This window comes from Camellia sinensis, chromosome 4, assembly GCF_055761805.1.
Source record: "Camellia sinensis isolate YWXY chromosome 4, ASM5576180v1, whole genome shotgun sequence".
Lineage (NCBI taxonomy): Eukaryota > Viridiplantae > Streptophyta > Magnoliopsida > Ericales > Theaceae > Camellia > Camellia sinensis.
This window is the reverse complement of record NC_138964.1, coordinates 194,331,162-194,356,063: the sequence shown is the minus strand read 5'-3', so window position 1 is coordinate 194,356,063 and position 24,902 is coordinate 194,331,162. Positions and strand designations below refer to the sequence as shown.

General features: G+C 41.2%; 1 pseudogene; it reads left to right on the top strand.

The window, feature by feature from the left end:
• Window positions 1–206: 206 nt before the first annotated feature.
• The window catches only part of LOC114307618 (abscisic acid 8'-hydroxylase 4-like), a 39,105-nt pseudogene continuing 14,409 nt past the window's right edge, over window positions 207–24,902 (top strand).

The window sequence follows — 24,902 nt, the reverse complement described above, 5'->3', positions numbered from 1 at the left end:
ATTAAAAAAAAGTCATAATTAAAATCTCAAATTCTTCAAAAGTTAAAATCCTAAAAGAGACTATTATTGTGGGACGGGGTAGTATTATTTTTCATTTGTGTTACATTATGTAACCGTTGGAAATATTTTTTTTATTTTAATTTTATTAAATTTACTTGTTAATTAAATCTGCTTAATTTATAATCTGTTTTATGATAAATGAATGGATGAAGGCAAGAAGGCGGCTGGGGAAGATACTAAAGAGAGATAGTGAGTGAAAAGAGGGAGAAGAGATTAACAGAAAAGAATCTTATAAGTTCTCTACTGAACTACCATGATCATCAAAACGGACAAATCCTGACTGCCGATCAAATCGCCGACAACAACATCGGAGTTTTGTTTGCAGCTCAAGACACCACTGCTAGTGCCCTAACTAGGGTTATGAAGTACATTCACGATTACCCATTCCTTCGAGATGCTATTAGGGTAAGATTTCATCCATTTTCAGTATTTTTTTTGGGATCTAAATCATCTTTAGCACTTTCTTCATCTAATTATCATATAGCAGTTAATTCAAACTGTCGCCTTTAGATCAACTGCTGGATGAAAAAAGTGTTTGACAGGATACTCTCCCCTTTTTTTCTACATGTACATAAACTAATTATAAAATAAAGCACAATCTTTTTACATTGGTGTAGAATCTACAAAAAAAATATAGGATTCATCTCGTATGAGAGCATCATATTTATTTATGTGATTAATTTCTATATTATTAAAATGATTTATTTTTAACTGGTTTTGTCATGTCATGAAACGAGAACCTGTAAAAAATTGATATTATAATTTGTTCTAAATGTTGATATTTATAATAAGGGATTAATGTGGGATTTAAATAATTTGCTTGGATGTATAGTGAGTGTATTTTTAATCCAATATTTTGGTATTTTAGAAAGAGCAGAAGACAATATATGAATCAAATGATGGAGAAAACCAACCACTAACATGGGCTCAAACTAGAAATATACCGTACACTTATAAAGTATTCCCAACATCAACCAACAACTTTTATTTTCTCTAATCAAATAAATAAATATATATCCTTAAACATCTATAATGACATGCTATAATCTATGCCAAAATTAAAATTTGACAAGTTCTCTAAAAAAATTCTTTTACAATTGTGTGTAAAAAAATTTGACAAATTTGGCACAATTCTTTCTTTACTTTCTCATGATGGACTCATAAATGTTTTATTTGATTTTGTGAGCAAAATAAAACAAACAATATTTTACCAACCAAAAATTTTGGTGTACAACATGTCGAAAATTTTCATTTTTTTTTTGTTGAATTCTTGCCAACCTTTATTTCTTCTGTTGGAGGCATTTATATATCATTTTCCGATCCTTCTTGTATCAAACTAGTTTAGATGAGTCGAGTAATAAATAATGCAATTTTCACACTTCTTTTGCCTTTATTAATATAATTCTTTTGGTTTCATTAACAAATTTCTTATTTGTGATAATATTAAAAAATCAAAATTCGATTTTGACATTAACCTTGGGATATGCTTTTATGACATATCATTTTTTGGGTATTTCATTTACACATAGTCTGCAAAAGGACTAATTGTTGGTTAGTGTGGATACCAGGTGGTATGGTAATGGAGAGCCTGAGGATGGCAAGTATCATATCCTACACTTACAGGGAAGCTGTTGAAGATGTCATATATAATGGTAAGCTCTACACTACACTACACCAAACTATAGATAACCTATATATCTGTTTGATTGGGCACCAACACAATGCATATAATGGAGGCAAAGAGTACACAATACTACTATATTCATTCCACCTCACATCACAGGACAATCAAAGAGTTTCATATTCATTATTGGAGACTATCAAGTACAACCTATGTCCCAATCCAAAGATCAAACACTAATAATAATTCTTGAATACGGTACAATCTTACAACATAAGTCTTAAAATGATATTGTGTGAGTGATTTTCTGATCACACTACCAACTCAGTATTCAGCTGGAGAGCACTGGCAGAATAGATGGCACCTATCTAACCTGAAACAGAAAGAGAAGATTTTGGCGGTGGTTCGTCCACCCGGGGGCACTCCGATGATCAAGTCAGTATATCTTTCAAAGATAATCAATAGTGCTAAACTCACTGTTCATAATATAAATTGCGTACCTTAGACCCATCGGGGGAGCCTTTCTTTTATAGTTACCTCAATCCTAGTCCCCATAGAAGTCTAGCTTCAATGGACTTCTGCTCAGTGCTTATCCTGGACTCTCCAATAGATAAAGATAAACTCCCTAAGAGTGTTATCCTTATCCATGCTAAAGTCCTTCCTCATTCTAGGACTCTTGTGTCTTATCCACTTATCTCGGATTCCGATATCTTTAGAGATATCCTCGGCCTAACCGAGATCACCTCGGCGTCATAACCTGGACACGTGGCACCTCGGCTGACACGTCGGCGTCACCTTGGCCATGTGTTGGGACTCAGAAAATATATCCCCATAACTGCCCCCTAGGTTCTATTACCTCGGCATTTTGAGGTGATGGAACCTATACCAGAAATACATCGGTTTAAAGTCTCTCAGCCGAGATCGTCATTCAGGCCGACATGCCTTTTTAAGAATTTCCAAGTGCTCTTTTATGCGTATGAGCTGTCGTGCATAACAACCCAATTGTTTCAGCCACGCGTCTTTCTCTCACTAGATCGTACTAGATACGCACCTGTAAATCGAATCATTTTCGCGTGCGCCGTCTGACGCATACGTTCTTCTAGGCTCATTAATGTCCTCTTTGCCGCCGTTTCTGTGTTTTAACAAAAATCAATTCCTCTCTCTCCGTCTTCTCACTTTTGTATCCCCAAGCTCTCAATTCTCACTAGCTTCTGAATACGCCATTGTTTCAGTCTTGCAAGCTCTATAACCGTTTTCATTCGTCTCCTCCGGTGAGGTTTTTTCCGTTCCGTCACTTTTGCAATCGTTTGTTCGACTTCGGTGATCCCCACATCGGTCTGACATTCTCTGGTAAGCCACTGTTCCTTTTGCTTTCAGTTTTTTGTTGCTCTCCAAGGAGTTCTGCCTTATTTTTAATCGCCATTGTCGTTTTATTCAAGTATTTGATTCATGAATCATGCATCTGAGCGTATTTATTTCACGATTTTGTTCTTTGCCCATGTCTTGAATACTCGTACTGCTCACAACTTTTCTGCACTTTTGCCACTGTTCTTGACCTTATACCCCTCGTACTTACAATGTTCTTGATAGTCCATATTTGTTCTTGATTCTGAAGCGCATTTTTGCTTTTCTATTTTTCCAGATTTTGCGCCTTCAATCTTCATTTCCATAGATCTAGGTTTGGGATTTGCTTGTAGAACCCACGATTATTAGGAAAAACTGAGAACGATCCCCACAATTTCTTACCCCACAAATTTTTAGGTTTTTGCCGAGGTCCCAATAACCCTTTTAAAACATCTTCATTCTGAAACCTAGTTCCTCCTAGTAAGGCCGATATCATGGGTATGTGAAAACATAGGGTAGATACCCCGAGCAAATTAGAGCACTTTAGGCAGGAGTTTGATATCCCGGCCAACGTTCATCTGAGGTTGGCTGGGGAGGATGACTCCATCATGCCCACAACTGATTCCATGCCCTTTCCTGTTGTAGCTTTCATTGAGTGGGGACTTCAGCTCCCACTCAATATCCTTTTTCATGAGATCATTCACTACTATAAGTTGAACCCAATGCAGCTTGCCATCAACTCCTACCGAGTTATTAATGACATCATAGCCTTAGCCAAACAAGAAAATGTTAGGGTTACCTTAGCCGATATCCAGTTTTGCTATACCATGTGTGGCCTCAAAAGAGATACGGGCTACGTTTACTACCTGAAGCCGAGTTCTATAGAGTATAAAATCGTAGCCGACCTCCCAGACTCCAACAAGGGAGCTGGAGACGATTACATCATTACCTCGGGGAACTGGGAGTTTGCTCTAGACGAGGACCTCCATCTCTATCCTCTTCCTCGAACAGTTTTTGTAGAGGGCAATGGTAAGAGCCCTGCGTTCATACTTATTTGTTTTCAAAGTCTTCAATACTTTATCTGTTTCTAACGTCTGTTTTTCTTGCAGCTCTTCCTCAGCCACCAAAGGGCTCCCGTCAGTCTTTCTTTCCCAGCAAAGACTTGAGGAAACTTTTGGATCTGCCAGTTCTCAAACGAAAGGCCACTCTTCTGCTCAATTTCATTCCTACGTACAAGTCAGCTCTTCCCGACGTCCCCAAGAAAAAGAAGAAGAAAAGTCTGTCTCCTCCTTTCGTCACAACTCCTCAAGCTGCCTCCACATCTTGGCAAGATCAAGGATCAACTTCTGATCCAGCCGAGCAGCCGTCAACCTCGACTCCATATCTGATCCCGATATCCCAACGCCAACGCCGGCGACGAACCGTTTTTTCTGCCGAGATGGGCTGTCAAAAAGCAGTTGCCAAAGATCTCTTGGCCAGTATCCTATCAACCATTGACGCTCTACCAGCGCAATCTCAGCCCGCTCCGAAGCCGAAAAGAATAAAGAAGGCTCAACCAAAGGTGAAGGTGACTCAGGTTGATACTGAGGATACTTTGTCAATTTTTAAATTAACTGAGAGCGATAAGTCCCAATCTGCTGCTGAGAAGAGGCGTGCCGAGGCCCAACCACCTGAATCCCCAAAATCAAAGAAGTCAGGTCATCCAATACAACCACATCGGGGTCTCGAAAGCAAGATTCCCCCTGGGCTCCCCAAATCACTTTGGAAGATAAGCCAATTATGGCCAGCGATAGCGCCGATGATATTAATGTTGGTGTTGCCCTTAGTACCGCTCTACTTCTTCCCGGCGATCTCGACAGAAACGCCGAGTTGAGTGAATATGAGAACTATGCTCTGATGCTTCAGCGCTCTGTCCAAGTGAGTGTCTTCATTTGGTCATTTTTCTTTCTTTCTTGCACTTAGAAAATTTTCTAATAACTTTTGTCTTGTCCACTTTCAGGCCATCCAACACGCTCATTCCTTCTCAATACAATCATTTGAGAACCGAAAAGAACTGGCTGATAAGAAGAGAGAAGTTGCCAGTTTGTAAAAGGCCAACAAAAGCTTGCAATCAAAAATGAAGAAGTTGGAAGACCAGGCCGAGGCTGCTGTCAAGGCCCAAAATGTTGCCGAAGAAAAGACAGAATCCGCCGAGGCCATTAAGAAGGTTCTCGAGTCAGAAAAGAGAGACGCCGAAGAAAAAATGACCCAGGCCCAGAAGGAACTTCAAGAAGCCCTGGCAACAAAAGAGGCCGAAGTCAAGGCCGCCGATGAGAAGGGTTATATCGAAAGGGTGGCCGATGTCACGGTAGATTATGAAAAGCAAGTAAAGCAAGCATGCAACAAGGGTTTTACCCCTGGTTGGATGACATTGCTAAAAAAGCTTGAAGTCCCTGAGGACTCGCCCCTCAGAAATGCTGACGTCATTCCTCTTCCATTCCCTCCAACTCCTAGTCAACCCGACGACGAATCTGAGTCTAAGGAGGAGACCTTGGTGAGGAAATCAAAGGAGGCTGCTGGGACCAAGTCCCCTTCTCTAAATGAGCAAGTCCTAGACTTGACTTAAGATGAGGAGGGTGAAGAAGTTCCTAAGGATATCATTCCTGAGAAAGCATTATCTGATGCGTCTTTCGCCGATAAGAGCCTTGATGTAACCCTTCAAGAAATTGATGCTGAGCTTGCAGCTGAGAAGGCCACCGAGATGTCTTCTCAGCAGTCCTCCGAGGTCCAAACCCAGCCTGCTAATGATGCTAAAGAGTCTTAATTTCATGTTTTTCTCTTTCTTCTGTGTTCTGTACTTTTGTTTTTCCTTTAAAACAGTGTAAGCTCTGGCCGATATGTCAGCTTTTTAATATAACTCTCTTTTTTGAATGCTTGTATCTTTGTCTTCTCTGTATTGCTCTTGTGTTATTCCATACTTAGAATATTTTGCATATCTTTAATATACACTTCAATCTTTGTGCAACCTTCTCGAGGTGGAACACCTCGGCTATACAAACTAACGATTAACCTCGGCAAGTACCCAAGTATCTTTCTTAGCATAACCTTGGTTTCAACTTGTAAATTTTTTCATAAAATTTCAACAAGTGTTTCACCTTAGTCTAACTTCAACTTGTAACCTTTTCTCAAGTTTTAACAAGTGTTAAACATAATCTCGGTTTAACTTCAACTTATAAACTTTTCTCAAGTTTCAACAAGTGTTAAACATCATCTCGGTTTAACTTCAACTTGTAAACTTTTCTCAAGTTTCAACAAGTGTTAAAACCATTTTTCTTCTCTCTGCCCCCTAATGTGAATCTAAGTTCCACTTGGGTTCTCATTATACATGTATTCCAGAAACAGCGTTATGTATCTTTATCAGTCACAAGTGTATAAACATATAAACAAGCGAGAACTTTATTTATGTACTTCGGCAAATGACAAAAGAAAAAAAAAATTCTAATGATAGAAAAATTTCAAATTGCAAGTGTTCCAAGGTCTTGGCAACTCTTTGCCCTTATTATCTTCAAGCTAATATGTCCCATTGCCCAATACCAAAGTGATTCTGTAGGGTCCTTCCCAGTTTGGGCCAAGCTTGCCCTCTCTGGGATCCTTCTTGTTACCGACGACTTTTCTCAAGACCAAGTCGCCGACTTGAAACTCCCTTGGGTTGACTTTCTTATTATAGGCCCTGGCAAACTGCTATTGGTATGCTGCGAGCTGAATTGCAACTTTCTCCCTTCTTTCTTCTAAAAGATCTAGATCTCAAGCTAAGAGTACATCATTAGTCCCATTCTCTACTCCCTGAGTTCTAATCCCTGGGATGCCGACCTCCAGTGGAATGATAGCTTCTGTGCCATAAGCCATGGCAAAGGGGGATTCCCCTGTTGATCTTCTCGGCGTAGTCCGATATGCCCAAAGTACACTGGGCAACTCATCCACCCATTTTCCTTTCGCTGCTTGTAGCCTCTTCTTTATTCCATCCAGGATAACTTTTTTGGATGCTTCTGCTTGTCCATTGCTTTGAGGAAAGCTTGGGGTTGAAAAATAATTCTTGATCTTGAATTTTGCACAGAAGTTTTTGATTAGCTTGCTGTCAAATTGTGTTCCATTGTCGGTAACTATTGCTCTTGGAATCCCAAATCTGGTAATGATATTTCTCCATATGACGTTCTTCACGTCCACATCTCGGATCTTGGCCAGGGACTCAGCTTCTATCCATTTGGTGAAGTAATCTGTTGCTACCAGCAAGTACTTCCTTTGTCCAGTTGCTTGGGGCAATTGCCCAACGAGATCCATGACCCATTGGGCAAACGGCCAAGGACTGGATACTGGGTTCAGGTCTGCTGCTGGTTGGTGTATCAGGGGTGCAAACCTTTGGCACTTTTCATACTTTTTCACATAGGCTTCTGCATCTCTCTGCATGTAGGGCCACCAATACCCCTGCGTAATGGCCCTATGGGCAAATGATCTGCCCTCAGAATGGCTTCCACAAATTCCTTCATGTATTTCATATAAAAAATCTTCAACTTGTGAAGGATATACACAGCTCAAAAGAGGTCCAGTGAAGGATCTTTTGTAGAGATGTCCTTCTGCTGTCAGACTGAATCTTGTTGACTTCAATCTGATCTTGTGCGCCTCATTGTGGTCATCTGGTAGCTTCCATTCCTTTAAGAAGGCTACAATTGCATCCATCCAGCTTGGTCCCATATCCACACACATTGCTTCGTGCTCTGCGATTGGTGGTTCAATGCTCGGGCCCGACAGGTATTTGACCATTATCGTCCTTGCTTTTCCTGGTTGTATTGCACTAGCCAGATTGGCCAGTGCATCAGTGTGACTGTTATCATCTCGGCTAACCTGATGTAGTCGGCAATTCTAAAACAAGGCCACTAACCTATTAACTTTTTTTGTGTAGGCTGACATCCTTTCATCTCGGGCTGCAAACTCGCCCGCTGTCTGGTTGACTATGAGCTGGGAGTCACAGAAGGCTATCATTTCATCTGCTTCTGCTGCTACCGCCAGCTTTAGTCCTGCAATCAATGATTCATATTCTGCTTCATTGTTTGAGGCCTTGAACCCTAATCGAATGGACTGTTCCAATATCTCTCAATCTAGAGATACCAGTACTACTCCTGCCCTCGCTCCTTGTCGGTTTGAGCTCCCATCGACAAACAGTCGAAAGGAGTCGCCGATGTAAATGCTGCAGGGTCTGAGTTTTTCCTTTTTCCTTTGTTCTGTCGCATTTGGCTGGGCTTCTCCTTGCTTGCTTGGACATCGTTCACCTCGGCTCAACGGAGCCCGATGTATGATGGATTCTGGTGTGAACTCGGCCACGAAGTCGGCCAGAACTTGGCCTTTGATTGCTGTTCTGGGTCTGTACTCCAAATCATACTGTCCTAAGGCCACTGCCCATCTGGCTATTCTTCTTGTCAGGTCTCCTTGTTGCAGCAAGGACTTCAAGGGGTGTTCAGTTAGCACCACAATTTTATGGGCCTGGAAGTAATGGTTCAATTTCTTTGAAGCCATTACTAAAGCCAGTGCCAGTTTCTCTAAGGGTAGATACCTTGTTTCTGCGTCGGCCAGGGTTTTGCTTACATAGTAAACGGCCTTTTGTTCCCCTTTTTCTTCTCGGATTACTACTGCGCTTACTGCGTGTTTTGAGACTGCTAAGTACAAAAAAAACTCCTCCTCAGGTTCTGGATTTGAAAGAACTGGAGCTGTGGTCAAATACTTCTTCAAGTCGGCTAGGGCGACCTCACATTCTTCTGTCCATAAAAAATTCGTGGCTTTCTTCACTAAGTTAAAGAAAGGTTTGCACTTGTTCGAGCTTCTGCTTATGAACCTATTTAGGGCTGCGGCCTTTCCAGTCAACATTTGTACCTGTTTTGCCGACGTGGGCCCTTCAATTCCAGGATGGCCTTAATCTGATCTAGGCTGGCCTCAATGCCCCTTCTAGTCACCAGGTATCCTAAAAACTTACCAGATCCCACTCCAAATGCACACTTCGCTGCATTGAGTCAGAGCCGATATGTTTTAAAGATGTCAAAGACTACTTTCAGGTCATCGGTGTTTGAACATCTTGGTTAGCAGTCTTTGGTAAGTTGCTCCTACGTTTTTCAACCCAAAAGGCATCACTCTGTAGCAATACAGACCTTTTGGGGTGATAAACGCAGTCTTCTCCTCATCTGGGAGATGCATGGCTATCTGATGGTATCCCTTGTAGGCATCCAGGAAGCTCATCCTTTCATGCCCCGAAGTGGCGTCTACCAGCTGGTCAATCTTGGGTAGAGGAAAACTGTCTTTGGGACAAGCCTTGTTCAGGCTGGTAAAGTCCACGCAGACCCTCCATTTACCATTCTTTTTCTTCACCACCACTGTGTTTGATAGCCATGTCGGGTAATTTACCTCTCGAATGGCCCTTGCCTCTGGAAGTTTGTCTACTTCCTCTTCCACTGCTTCGACGTGTATCAACGTCGGTCTTCTTGCTTGTTGGATTATAGGTTTTGCCGATCTATCAACATTCAATTTATGGCAAGTGACATCGGGGTCAATGCCAGGCATTTCGTAAGGCGTCTAACCAAACACCTCAATATTTGCTCTAAAAAAAGTTTCCATCTCTTTTTTCTCTTCTTCAATTATGCCCGAGCCGAGAAGAAAGAAACGTTCTTTATCCCCCTCCTGGACGAGGACTTTCTTTAGTGCTTCTTCACTCTTCTCGGTTGGCTCCTTCCTGACATCCTCTAAGACCTCTACGTCTTCGTCTTAGATCTCTTCCTTCTCTGGTTCTTTTATGCTGCAGGTGGATTTCATTGCTGCCATGGAGCAATTTTTTTCCTGTAGCTGATCTTCCCTGACCTCCTCAATCCCATGTTCTGTTGGGAACCGCAATAGTTGATGCAATGTTAAGGGAACAGCCCCCATCGCATGCAACCATGGCCTTCCCAAGATGATATTGTAAGGGGAGGGTGTGTCGATTATGGTGAACTCTGTCTTTATCTTCTTGGTGCCAGCCTGCACCTCCAAGCTCGTCGTTCTCAGTGGCCATGTCGGCGTTCCATTGAACCCAACCATTGGTCTATTGGATTGCTCCATATCGTCTGGGTGAAGGCTAAGCTCCTTGTAACATCTGACGTACATGATGTCACAAAAGCCGCCTTGGTCGATTAAGATGCGCTTCACTTGGCATTCCCCAACCTGGAGGAATACTACCAAGGCATCGTTATGTGGATGTTGCACTATCTCAAGGTCGGCTTCAGTAAAGGACACTACTAGTCCTTGGCACTCTTCTACCCGATGTCTCTTCTCCCCGACTTGGTAAACATGCTGTAGGTGTTTTACCTTCTGGGTCTCCCCCCGAATCTCATTTTTGTTGACCTTTGAGTGAATTACATTAATTACCTGAGGTCCTCCTGCATGAGGTTGCTGTGTTGGGGCAGGTGGAGCTGCTGTCGCCTAAGGCAATCTTGCATGTTCTTCCCTTGTCCTGGCCTCATCGACAAGGTCTCTCAGATGTCCTTGCCTCACCAGGTCTTCCAAGTGTGTTTTCAGGGCTCTACAACCCTAAGTCATGTGCCCATCTTCATTGTGGTAAGCACAATGTCTACCAAGGTTTCTTCCCATAAACTCTCCCGGTGCCCTTGCTGGTGCTCTGAAATAGGGTTGGTTCTAAATTTTGTCCAGGACTTTCTGGATTAGGATTCGGACCACAGTCGTAACTGCCTGTGTAGCCCTCAATCCTATCTCTTGCTTGCTGGATCCGTTGTTACCTCGACCTCGTTTTGACGAGCCGTTTCCTTTTTCTTGCTTTGTCTCCTTAGTCCCTGATGTATCTTCCTCAGCTCTGGCATACTTCTCGATTCTAGCCATGAGCTTTTCCATGCTTTTTGGCAATGTCTTTGCCAAAGATTTTCGTAGTGGACAGTCGTCTTTTAGGCCATTCTTGAAAGATACGACCGCCACCTCTTGATTACACTTTGGTATTTGGTTGAACACCTCATAGTACCTTTTTGCATAGGCCCTAAGGCCTTCATCCTTACTGATCTTCAGGGCCATCAATGCATCCACCCTTAATGGCTGCAGCTTGTTTGTCACGAACCTGGCCACGAACATCTCGGCCAGGCCTTTCCAGGTCTTCACGCTTCCCTTCGGTAGTTTGTGAAACCAATCTGATGCAATCTCTTCGAAGGATGAGGGGAACACTTTGCAGAGCAACGGCTCGTTCCCGCTATACAATGCCATTGAGTTCAAGTATAATCCAACATGAAAGTTGGGGTCTGACTTACCATCGTATATTTGGAATCTCGGCATACTGAATCTCTTCGGTGCCTCAAATTTGTCCAATTCTACCGAGAATGGTGTTCTCGACTTAACAGGTGAAGTTACTTCGGCATCGGCATTATGTTGTTTCCTCTTGAGGTAATCTCTCAGGTCTTCCTTGCTCCACCCAGGAGCTCGGCTATCTCCCGACTTCAGTCTTTTCGGCATACTACTCTCAGCTTTGTTGTGGGCCCTTTTCGACCTTTCTCCATGAGTTGTGTCGAAGCACAGTTTGGGGTCTGCTTCTTTAGTTCGATGTGTCCTTCGTGACTCTTCCCTTCCTGGCTCCTCACGCCCGACCTCCCTTGAAGGCCGGTGAGAATGTCTTTCGCTTCTAGGGTGCTGGGGGGCTATAAGGATAGTTTTTTGTCCTCCCTTCTAGGCACTGGCCGCTGGTATCGGCGTATCCTGCAGCGGGAATGGTGGCTGCATGACATTATTTTGCATCATGAAATTGACGACCGATTGTAGGTCCGCCAATTTGTTCGCCATCTCTTTTACTTCTTCATTCCTCCGTAGGCATCTATCCTTCTATACCTGGAGGTCGTCCTTGTTGTGGTATCCACTTCGATCTGGTTTCTTTAGCACGCCGCCGTCCTAGCCGACGTCTTTTTTGCCGTGATTCTGGTTCTGAGTCTCCTCATTGCAACCATCTTCCTCCACGTTTGAGTCAACGTGTTTTCCACTCCCAGCAGGGATTTCGTCCCCAACCTTATCCTTCTGTCCGTCGCTGGCCATCTATTCTCCTTTCTTTCCCACAAACAGCGTCAAATTGTGTGAGTGATTTTCCGATCACACTTCCAACTCAGTATTCAGCTGGAGAGCACTGGCAGAATAGATGGCATCTGTTTGACCTAAAACAGAAAGATAAGATTTTGGCGGTGGTTCGTCCACCCGGGGGCACTTCGACGATCAAGTCAATATATCTCTCAAAGATAATTAATAGTGCTAAACTCACTGTTCAAAATATAAATTGCGTACCTTAGACCCATCGGGGGTGCCTTTCTTTTATAGTTACCTCAATCCTAGTCCCCATAAAAGCCTAGCTTCAATGGACTTCTGCTTAGTGCTTATCCTGGACTCTCTAATAGATAAAGATAAACTCCCTAAGAGTGTTATCCTTATCCATGCTAAAGTCCTTCCTCATTCTAGGACTCTTGTGACTTATCCGCTTATCTCAGATTTCAATATCTTCGGAGATATCCTCAGCCTAACTGAGATCACCTCGGTGTCATAACCTGGACACGTGGCACCTCGGCTGACACGTCGGCGTCACTTTGGCCACGTGTTGGGACTTAGAAAATATATCCCCACAGATATGTTGATGACATTTTTATAATTATGAGTCATTTTGATAAGCTTTTTATTTTGAAGTAAAATGTTTCAAACCAACTAAAAAATTCTGTATAGATATTACTTCTTGGATATAGCATTATCCTACCCTAATAAGGCTCAATCTTATTAAATCCAAAAGTACTTTTTATTTTATTTTTTACACTTGAAAACAAGGCATTTAGGGACAATGAGAAGTATTAATTAACACATTAGCCAATAAAAGTTGATAAAAAAATTAATTAAATAGTATTATTTAATAATTATTTGCACTTACTTGTTTTGCACCCATTAGTCGTTGTTATTGTACTCATCTCTGCAGTCTCCTACTCTAATCCCACAATTTTTTTTAGTAGTTGGAAGGGAAAAAAATCCACAACTTCTTAGGGTTGGTTTGACATTTATGAAAAAAGATAAAAAGTCAAAAAATTATTAAAAAGTCAAAAAGTTATCATTATTCACAAAATAAATAAATAAATAAATAAATAAATTTACAAAAAAAAGTACCAGTCAAAAAGATGGTCTGAAGTGATGTGTTGCTGTCTGCAGTACTACTGGTACAAAAAAGTGCAAGTCAAAAAGTTATCACTATTCGGCCCGTGGGGGCCTATCACGGGTCTCGTTTTGATAATCTGAACCGTTCAATGTGTAGAACTCGTCGATTACTATATGCCTGTAAAAAGTCATGTTGATCGGATATCGATAGCTATATAATCAAATCAGTTTGTATAAAAAAATGGACGGTGCACAAAGTAACGCTTGACAAAAAAACTAATCCGGTCAGATAGCTATCGATATCCGATCAACATGATTTTTTATAAGAATATAGTACTCGACGAGTTCTACACATTGATTGGTTCCGATTATCAAAACGGGACTAGTGGTGGGCCGAACAGCACCGTCCAGTCGAAACAACACTGTAGACAATCTGGTCCTATATATCCTGCTGCCAACCGTATACATGACGGTACCTTCACTGTCAGTAGGCAAGTATATATTTAGGGGTAAAATGGTAATTTTGCTATTTTATACAATATTTTAATATACATTTTTTCGTAAAATGTCATAAAGTTATCTCAAACAACCATGTTTTTTTCCTCTACTTTAGTCAAAAAAGTCAAAAAATACACTTATTTAGGACATTCCAAACAACCACTTAGTTTATTCAAAGTATTCAAAACATATTACAATATCAATGGATTTTTTTGGTTCAATTGTGAATTTTTTGGTTGAATTAAAGTTTGGTTTCTCAAGAATTTACATCCAAAAGTCATTTTCTTTTTTCAATAATGAGGTTATTATGCTCTACATATACAATAATATATATATATATATATATTTGACAAAATCAATATTATATTAAATTTTTATTTATTTATAATATTGATTTGAGAATTATTATTTAAATTTTTGCACAACCCATTAATAAAAATTTCTAGAGCTGTCACGAAAAGCATTAAACTAACATGATCTAATGGAAATCTAAGAAAAAATTAGTCAAATTTTTGAATTGATTGATTGGTATTGGAAATTGACATAGGTGGGCCCATAGGGGCTTTTGGCCCACCACTTAAAGCCCAACATCATTGCAATCTAACGTTGCACCAAGAACCAATGACATCTAAACACCTGTTAAGAAAAGAACCAGCCACATAAGCAGACAAAGATCCTGCAGAGTTATTGCACCACACATCAGCCATTAATGAGGTTCCCTGCAGCATTTAATACGATAACCCCTTCACGTCAAAACAGAACGGCCTCACCATGAACAAAGCAAGCTAGAACATAGACTTTCGGCCAACATGACAGGTCGGAGTGGACAAGGAAATAATGAACAAAGGATATAAGCAGGTTTCTAAGACAAAAAGAAGGTTAAGTTATTTATCACCATCCTATCTCTATATTCCATTAGTCTCTCTTCTCTAACTTGCTCGTCAGAAGGTTCGCTGGGGGACTCTCGTTCCCCGTTGGACTCTTGTGCATGTTTCTCGTGGGCCCAGCGATCGAACAACGGTGTGGGAGGCGTGGATCAGCCTGACCCGTTTCTCAGGGACAAGTAGTAACATCAGTTGGTGCCATCTGTGGGAATCTTTCACTCCGTGTGACAATTGTGCTTATTGTTGCAAGAGACCCATTCCTGATAATTGCTCCTTGCCACCCACCAAGGTGGATGGTCACAACGAGATCTATGGCTTCTCAACTCAGCGTTGCCGACCCCTAAGCCGACCCTCCTAACCCAAACAACCCATCTCAGTATTTCACTGAACTCACCAACAGCATTAACCACCTAGCCGAACAAAACCAAGCCTTGATCAATGCTTTGCTTCAGTGAGACCTCCATGTGCCTCCTCCACCACCACAAGATATCCCACCTAACCAAGAACGAACCCCGAGCCATCTCTTCCAACAAGCCCACTCCTCCAACTTGGAGGGTTTGCGACCTCCTCCCCAAGACATGAACCCGCCACCTCGGGGCCTACATCAATCAACCCAAGCACCTGCTCCCGAGGGAGAGGCCAGTAGTGTTCAGTCTCCATTGCATTCTGGTGGTGACAACGTTCCTATCTAGGATGCGGAACTCCGAGCCATGAAACTTCAGCATCAAGGAGTCATGCAGAACATGTAGAATAAACCCTCCACAACAGTCGATTCACTGTTTGTCGCCTCCATCAGGGATAAACCCCTACCTTCTAAGTTCAAAATGCCCTCGATCGACTTTTTCGATGGCACAACAGACCCAGTCGACCACTTGGAGACTTACAGGACCCTAATGGTCCTCCATGCATTCCCTGATGAGATCACGTGTCGGACTTTCCCCGTAACGCTTAAGGGGTTGGCCCGACTGTGGTTTAGTCAGTTGCTGACGGACTCCGTCTCTACTTTCCAGCACCTAAGTGATTCCTTTCTTTGCCATTTCATTGGTGCCCAGCGCCAGCGGTGTTCGACGACCCAACTCCATAATATCCGTTAGACGAAGGGGGAGTCGTTACGTAGCTTCGTCACCCGTTTCAACACCAAAGCCTTGCAGGTGGCGGAAAACGACGACAAGGTCATTTTCACGGCTTTCATGGCTGGTTTAGGATCATCCGACTTCCTTTTTTCCCTCTTCAAAAACCCTCCAACCTCCATGGCAACCCTCCTTTCCAAAGCCTAAAAATACATGAATGCCGAAGATTCTCTGGCCGCCCACAAGGATTCCACAACCAAAAACCCAACCCTCAGAGAAAAGAGAAAGGAATCTGAAACCAAAACCACTCAATACACACAACAAACACCTCAATATATCAACCGAACTGCTCGAGCTAACCTATCGGCACCGACCCGACCTTCTGGTCGGTTCGAACGGTACACACCCCTCAATTTCTCCATGGAACAAGTCTTGAACCAGATCCAACGAGATTACAACTTGAAATGGCCACAACCCTCGCGGTCTCCTTCAAACTAGTGAGACCAATCCAAATACTGCCGTTTCCATCAAGACCACTATCACGACCCCATTCCGCCCCTAGTAGAATGGTGCCATGATGGTCAGTAATCTGAGATTACCAAAGGCCAACTTACAAAGTCACACACAATCAGAGTATACATACGGGGCTCACATGTGCGGAAGCAATAAATTTAAATCTAAATAGTCCACAAGAGCTGTGCATAGATCAAATGAAATGTCATACAAAACGTGGTTTTATAACTTGAGTACGAATAAAACAAATACATATTACATCTTGATCAAAAGGCTTCTCAAGCCGACATATACAAAACGAACTACAATGGCTAAGTCAAGAAGCATAATCTTCAAGATGCTACAAAATATGGATCCAATAATTTGCAATTAATCATCTAGGTGTCATCGCCTTCTTGCTCGTCACCTACATATATATGTAGAGAGGGTGAGCTTGGATACTTAGTGAATGATATTAGAAATAAAGGTTTAAAATGAATGATATCTGAGATCTTTATCAAAACAATACGTATCATAACTTGTAAAAAATCAAGGGATGAATCAAGTTCATCTATCAAGTCTTTCAAAACATTAAGGGATGCTTACTAGCATCAATATAATACAAGGGATGACATTTCGGACAAACCCACGAAGGTAAACCGCCGGTGGCAAGACAAGGGAGATATCTCAAACAAGGGTACTAGTTGCATTATAGTCCCCTAGCACTAAGGATTTTCAAAACAAGGGTACTAGTTGCATTATAGTCCCCTAGCACTAAGGACTTTCCAAAAATGTCATCAAAACAAATATAATACTTGATACGAAACTAGGGATAGTCATTCATGCTTGATCAAATACTTTTCCAAAGTAAAGCAAAGCTTAATCAAAACTTTATAATATAGCTTTATTAAAAATACCACTCACATAGCTCTTCGGGTGTGGGGATTACAAGTAAGGATCCAAGGCCTACAAGCACATAACAAATCCCATTGAATGCATTTCAAGAAGACAAGAAGAGATGCTCAAAGATGGATATGGAATGCATCCCTAAGACAAGCTTTGCATGTGAGTAAATGATCTCGGCACCTCTTTCAAAACTAAGTCAAGGCAAAGCAAAACATATATTGGGAGTTAAATCACTGTTTCTCATCTCGGAAAATATGCTGGGTACCAACCAGGTCTTGGCCGAGGTCTCACACCTCTTGGCCAAGGTGTTGTCCCGATGACCACATTCAAGGAAATGAAGTCGGGAAAATCTGGGTTTCCCTTCGAGGAACATGAAGAACATAAAGAACATGAATGTTAAAATCTTAATTTGTTATTACAAAATCTGAGATTTCATGAGATGAGTTTGAAAACATGGACCTGGGTACCCATACTTGGAGATTTCAAGAAAACAAACACGAAAACATGGATCTTGATACAAACTTTCGGATCAAAACATGGTTTTATTTCAAGAATACAAGAACATCATTTTCTCTTTCTAAAACAAACTTCAAATCAATGCATGGCTCATGAATCATGCTAGATCATGCAATGTAGTTAGATGAACATAAAGAATAACAAGAGCACATCAAGATTCTAATCTCAAAGCACGGATCTAACGGTTCAAGGTGTGAAGATCAAGCTTGGAAATCTATTCTCACCCTAAGAACTCTTCTTCCTCTTTTCCTAGAGCTTCTCTCTCTTCCTAGAACAAGATATAACAAAATGATGTAGGTTTCTCTACTGTCAACAGACTTAACCCTTTGCTGGGACACGTGGCAATGACCGGTTGGTTCAACTGAAAAAGGTGGCTGACTGACAAGACAAGTGCATGACAAAGTGTATCCAACAAGTAAGGTGACATGGGCACTCCTGCAGGTAATGATCTCGGGTTAGGACAAAGCTTCGGCAAGTAAGGTCTCAATGATCTCGGTTAGGAAGGATAGCACTCGGCCCAGCTATGCCATACCTCGGCCTAGATATGTCACACCTCAGTCTAAGTCATACCAGTCCAAGAACAAGATCACTAGGTGCAAGGATCAAGGATCTAGGATGCCTAGATGATAACATCTCGGCCTAGGTGATGCACACCACAGCCTAGATGATGACATCTCGGCCAATATGCCAGGGCGAAGGTGGAGGTCAACCAAAGTGGTTCCAAGATGGTCCTAGGTGTAAGAGGTTCAAAGGTGCGACCTAGGCTCAAGATGACCTCGGCCTAACACACGCAAGCAAGGAACAAAGCATGCAAACAACACTTAGATAAAACAAATCAAAGTCTGCAAATAAGCAAGCTTATTCAAGACAAGGATCATGCAAATGCATGCAAGCATGACTAAGACATGGGGAGGGTTATTACATCCTACCCCCCTTAAAGAAGTTTGGTCCCCAAACTTAAGTTACTTTGCCCCGAAAACAACTCCGGATAACGGATTTTCATTTCTTCTTCCATTTCCCATGTAGCATCCTCGCCATAATGCTCTTTCCATTCAACCTTCACCATCGGTATCGACTTGTTCCTCAATTGTTTCATTTGCCTATCAAGAATCTGTATCGACTTCTCCTCATAACCCAAATCTTCATTAATCACAATCTCAAAATGATCAATCACATGCAATGGATCCTGAATATACTTCCTCAACATCGAAATATGAAACACATTGTGGACTTGACTTAGTTCTGGCGGCAAAGCAAGTCTGTAAGTAACGGGGTTAACTCTTTCAAGAATTTCAAACGGTCTAATATAACGAGGTGCTAATTTACCTTTCTTCCCAAATCTTGCAACCCCTTTCATCGGCGAAATCTTCAGGAATACATGATCCCCATCTTCAAATTCTAACTCTCTTCTTCTCTAGTCGGCATAGCTCTTCTGTCGACTCTAAGCAGTTTTAATTCTTTGCTGAATGAGCTTAATCTTCTCGGTCGTCACTTAAACCAGTTCGGGACCAATCAAAGCTTTGTCTCCTACTTTGGTCCAACATATCGGCGATCTGCACTTCCTTCCATACAGAGCTTCATACGGCACCATGCCAATGCTAGCTTGATAACTATTGTTGTAGGCAAATTCTACCAATGGAAAATGCTCTTCCCAACTTCCCTTGAGATCCAATACATATAATCTAAGCATATCTTCAAGTGTCTGAATTGTTCTTTCTGTTTGCCCATCGGTCTGGAGATGAAAAGCTGTGCTAAACCTCAATTCAGCTCCCAAAGCTCCTTGTAGACTCTGCCAAAATCTAGAAACAAACTTTGGATCTCGGTCTGACACGATGGACATCGGCGTTCCATGAAGTCTAACAATCTCATGGAACGCCGACTCGGTCGGCATTAAATGTAGTTTTAACAGGCAAGAAGTGTGCTGACTTGGTTAATCTGTCAACTATAACCCAAATCGAATCCATACCCTTTTGTGTCCTCGGCAAGCCAATCAAAAAATCCATGGAGATATGTTTCCATTTCCACTCAGGAATTAACAAAGGTTGAAGAAGTCCTGCTGGCCTCTGATGCTCTGCTTTCACTTGTTGACAATATAGACACTGAGATACAAACTCGGCTATTTCTCTCTTCATATTTGGCTACCAAAAAGTCTGCTTCACATCTTGATACATCTTGGTGTTTCCTAGATGTACTGCAAATCTGGAACCATGAGATTCCTGCAAAATTCTCCTTTTTAACTCCGAGACGTTGGCCACACACAACCTTCCTTCAAACTTAAGTACCTGATTCTCAATGGTGTACCCTAACCTTGGCTTGGTGACAAACTCATCAATCACTTTCTTGAAGAATTCATCCTCCATCTGCCTGGTCTTCACCTCCTCGATAATAGTCGGCTCCACTGAAATCATTGCTAGACATGCCAAATTCCCATCTATCTTCCTGCTCAATGCGTCGGCTACCAAGTTTACTTTACCTAGATGATATTGGATCTACATGTCGTAGTCCTTCAATAACTCAAGCCATCTTCTCTGCCTCATATTCAATTCTTTCTAAGTGAACAAGTACTTCAGACTCTTGTGGTCGGTGAAAACTTGGCAAGAAGCTCCATACAAGTAATGGCTTCAAATTTTCAAGGCAAACACTACGGCTGCTAGTTCTAAATCATGGGTAGGATAATTCTTTTCATGAGGTTTCAATTGACGAGATGCATATGCTATGATTTTACCCTCTTGCATTAATACACAACCCAAACCCTTATGTGAAGCATCACTATAAATCTGAAATTCCTCATTACCTGATGGTAGTACAAGAACTGGTGCTGTAACTAACCTCGTCTTGAGCTCCTGGAAGGCTGATTTTCTAATCTCGGTCCATTCATATGTCACTCCCTTCTGAGTCAACTGTGTCAATGGTACTGCGATCTTCGAGAAATCCTTCACAAATTTTCTGTAATAACCTACCAAACCCAGAAAACTACGAACCTCAGACACATTAGTCGGTGTCGGCCAATTCACAATGGCTTCAATTTTGCTAGGATCAACCAAAATACCTTCTTCATTAATCACATGTCCCAAAAATGAAATGCTGGAAAGCCAAAACTCACACTTGCTAAGCTTGGCATATAATTTTCTATCTCTCAGAATTTGTAAGGCAAGTCTCAGATGTCTCTCATGCTCATCACTACCCTTGGAATAGATCAATATATCGTCGATGAAAACAACCACGAACTCATCTAGGTATAGCTTAAAGACTCTGTTCATTAAATCCATGAATGTTGCAGAAGCATTAGTCACTCCAAAAGGCATTACCAAAAATTCATAGTGGCCATATCTTGTCCGAAAAGCATTCTTTTCAACATCTTCGGCTTTAACCTTCAGCTGATGGTATCCCAACCTGAGATCAAGTTTAGAAAAGACTCGTGCTCTTTGTAGTTGATCAAGTAAATCATCGATCCTCGGCAATGGGTACTTATTCTTAATGGTCACCTTGTTCAGTTCTCGGTAATCAATACAGAGACGGAGTGCACCACCCTTTTTCTTCACAAATAGGACTGGTGCTCCCCAAGGTGAAGTGCTCGGCCTAATAAAGCCCTTATCTAATAACTCTTGTAATTGCAATTTCAACTCCTTAAGCTCGGCTGGGGCCATTCTATAGGGTGTTTTGGAGATAGGCTGGGTTCCCGACATGACGTCAACAGTAAACTCTATTTCTTTATCGACTAAGTAGCTGGGCAAGTCATTTGGAAATACATCGAGGAATTCCTTAACAACTGGGATGTCGGCCAATTCAACATTTCCATTCAGATTGCTTAGTATACTACACAAATAACCTTGACACCTTTTTTGAATCAACTTATAGGCCTTCATGGATGAGATCAAGTAAGGTGGGGATACTACTTCTTTACCCTGAAATGTAACTTCGGCTTGGTTTGGGGGTTTCAATGTGACACTTTTGGAAACACAGTTAATGGATGCATGATTTCCTACTAACCAATCCATTCCCAATATGACATCAAAGTGAGTTATGTTTAACGGCATCAAATCAACTAATAATTTTACATCCTCGATCACAACAACACATGCCCTATAAATGGATGCAACAGTCATAGTTCTCCCAGATGGAGTAGACACAAATAACACATAACCAAGGGGTTCTAGTTTCCTATTCAACTTCTCGACAAATTTAGCAGATACAAATGAATGAGTAGAACCTGAATCAATCAATATGTATGCATCTTGAGAGCAAATTGGAAGGGTACCTGACATTACTGTCTCGGCACTCTGGGTGTCTCCTGGCACTAATGCAAAAACTCTGCCCTGCCTCGCTTGCGCCCTTCTGACGTTGTTTTTCTGTGTAGAGACCGAAGTGTTCCCATTCTTCTTACCATCGTTAGCCTTTGTCTTCGGGCAGTCCTTCACACGATGACCTATCTCGCCACATTCAAAGCAAGCTCCTGACGCCCAACGACAGACCCCAAAATGTGGCTTCCCACAACTTGCACACGTCGGCTTAGTATCACCTTCTTGATTCGAGTTGCTGGAACTGCCCATATTCGCCTTCTTCTTGGCATTAAACAATACTCGGTGATTCTCATAGTTTTGTCTCTTCCTCTGGCTCTCTGCTGAACTCTGGTATCAGTTCAAGTTAGCTTTTGCTAGGATGGCCTTGTCTAACACTCCGGCATAAGTCGGCAAGTTGAGCATGTTAACTCGATCCTGTATCGGTCCACGCAACCCACTTTCAAACTTCCTAGCTTTTCTATATTCGTCATCGACCATATGAGGCGCATATCTCGCCAATTCGGTAAAAGCACGGTCGTATTCTGCCACTGTCTTGTTGCCTTGTGTCAAAGTCTGGAACTCCGTGGTCTTGCGATCTCGGACACTAAGGGAAAAATTCTTGTTGTAAAACAACTCTAAAAATCTGGCCCAAGTTAAACCTGGATTGCCTTCTCGGATCATCATCCACCATCTTTGAGCATCGTCGTCAACGTGAATGCTGCTAATGACACGTTCTGGGCGTCGGTGCTGGGAAAAATCTCGAACAACTTCTCCATTTCCAAAACCCATGCTTCGGCTTTCATCGGCTCGATACCCCCTTCGAATCTCAGCGGGTTCATTTTCTTGAACTCCTTGATCAAAGTTATCATGCCGTTCCCATATAAAGTTGGCTGTGGAGGCACTTGCGGCACTGGAGGAGGCGGAGGCGGAACTGCATGTCGGTCGTTTGTCTGCTCGGCCTGGGTAGAGGTAGTACTAGTGCCTTGTGGCCTAGGTTGTCTCAACTCATGGACCAAACCTTCGACCAACCTTTCTAGTTTGTCCAATCTGTCCTTGGAATGATCTCGGCCAACTGGAGGTCCACCCCTTCTCATGATGCTAAGAGTATGCAAAATATGACTTTAAAACAAAATGAGCAAATAGACATGTATGCAAGTAACACACAATTATGCTGAGATAATGCACACCTTGTCAAGTAGCAAGCAATATGATGCAATCCTAATATCATTCTAAGGGAAATCCTAAGCTCTTTAGGACTCAAAGTGTGTGGATAACGTACTATAAGGAACCGGTGCTCTGATACCAATCTGTCACGACCTCATTCCACCCCTAGTAGAATGGTGCCATGATGGCCAGTAATCCAAGATTACCAAAGGCCAACTTACAAAGTCACACACAATCAGAGTATACATATGGGGCTCACATGTGCGGAAGCAATAAATTTAAATTTAAATAGTCCACAAGAGTTGTGCATAGATCAAATGAAATGTCATACAAAACGTGATTTTACAACTTGAGTACAAATAAAACAAATACGTATTACATCTTGATCAAAAGGCTTCTCAAGCCAACATATGCAAAACGAACTACAATGGCCAAGTCAAGAAGCATAATCTTCAAGATGCTACAAAATATAGATCCAACAATTTGCAATTAATCATCTAGGCGTCACCGCCTTTTTGCTCGTCACCTACATATATATGTAGAGAGGGTGAGCTTGGATACTCAGTGAATGATATTAGAAACTAAAATGACTAACTTGATAAATAAATTAAAAATGCCCTAAAATATAGTCAAAGCTTATTTGATGTAGCAATTGCCCCCAACGAATGATTGCAGCTTTTTTTATCTCTTTGCATTAGCCAATAACCTATAACATTTGAATTGTAAATCAAAGTTTAAATTAAAATCGCACTATACATGAAATTAATGGAGAGTGGACATGAAATGAATGTTATATGATCAAATTATTAATAATACAAATAATGATCAGTTAACTTAAACTTATATTTAAATATAATAATACAGATAATGACCAGTTAACCTAAATTTATATTTAAATATATCTTTTCAATCTCATTAATTTTTAGTCTTACCGTCAAATAAAAATCAAGTTAGATTGCAATTTTTACCAAGATTTTAATTCAATTGTGCCTCTTCTAAGTTGAAATTCTGACTTTGCCACTACTCACCACTCATGTTTATTTTCAATACAGTATTGAACCATGAAGTGGCACATTAATGTGGTATAAAAAAGTGACAAGTGTAGCATTCATTACTCACAAAATCAACCTCAGATATCTATGTTTGATTTTGTGAAAATTTTCTGTGCTCCTAAACTTTTTGGAGCAACAATGGTATGCCCTCATAAAAAGTAAATAAATCTGCACTTTTGGATTCACTTTCGGATTCTTCCAATGCAACCAACGGGCTTTTCTAAGCGATTCGATGGTTGAAGGAAAAGGAATATCATCATTAGTGGCTATTGTTAATATTTGGGCTAAATGAGAAAAACACACATTTTACAGTAATCTTTCTTACAGGCAATAACTATTACTTGGTGCCTTTATGACTTTATCTAATCAATTTTAACTGGACCTATAACAGGATTCTCAGTTGATTGTATATATGATATAAAACAAATAAATAAAAGAAGAAGAAATATTGTTAACTAGATGTAAGTATTCCCCCAAAAAAAAAAAAAAATCAGTATTTTTTAAGTTTCCAATCAACTTAACTCTAGAGCATCTCATACCCCCACAACAAGTATTGTTGTAAAACTCAACATTATCCTCTTAAATCATACATTTCTTTCTTTAAGAGGGAAAAAAAAATCAAATAAAAGATAAAGTCCACTAAATGGGTAATCAACCTGCAGATGGACCTGACATGGCAAATATTTGTTACAGCAGACAAAACCAAGGGTCATCAAAAAACATATAGATTGCTAGAAGAAAAAGGTGATTTGAAAACATTACAAAGTTAGTCACAGACTTTACTCTGAATTGGAAACATGGTTTTGTAATTAATAAATAACATAGTCCTGTAGCAACACATTGGATCAAAA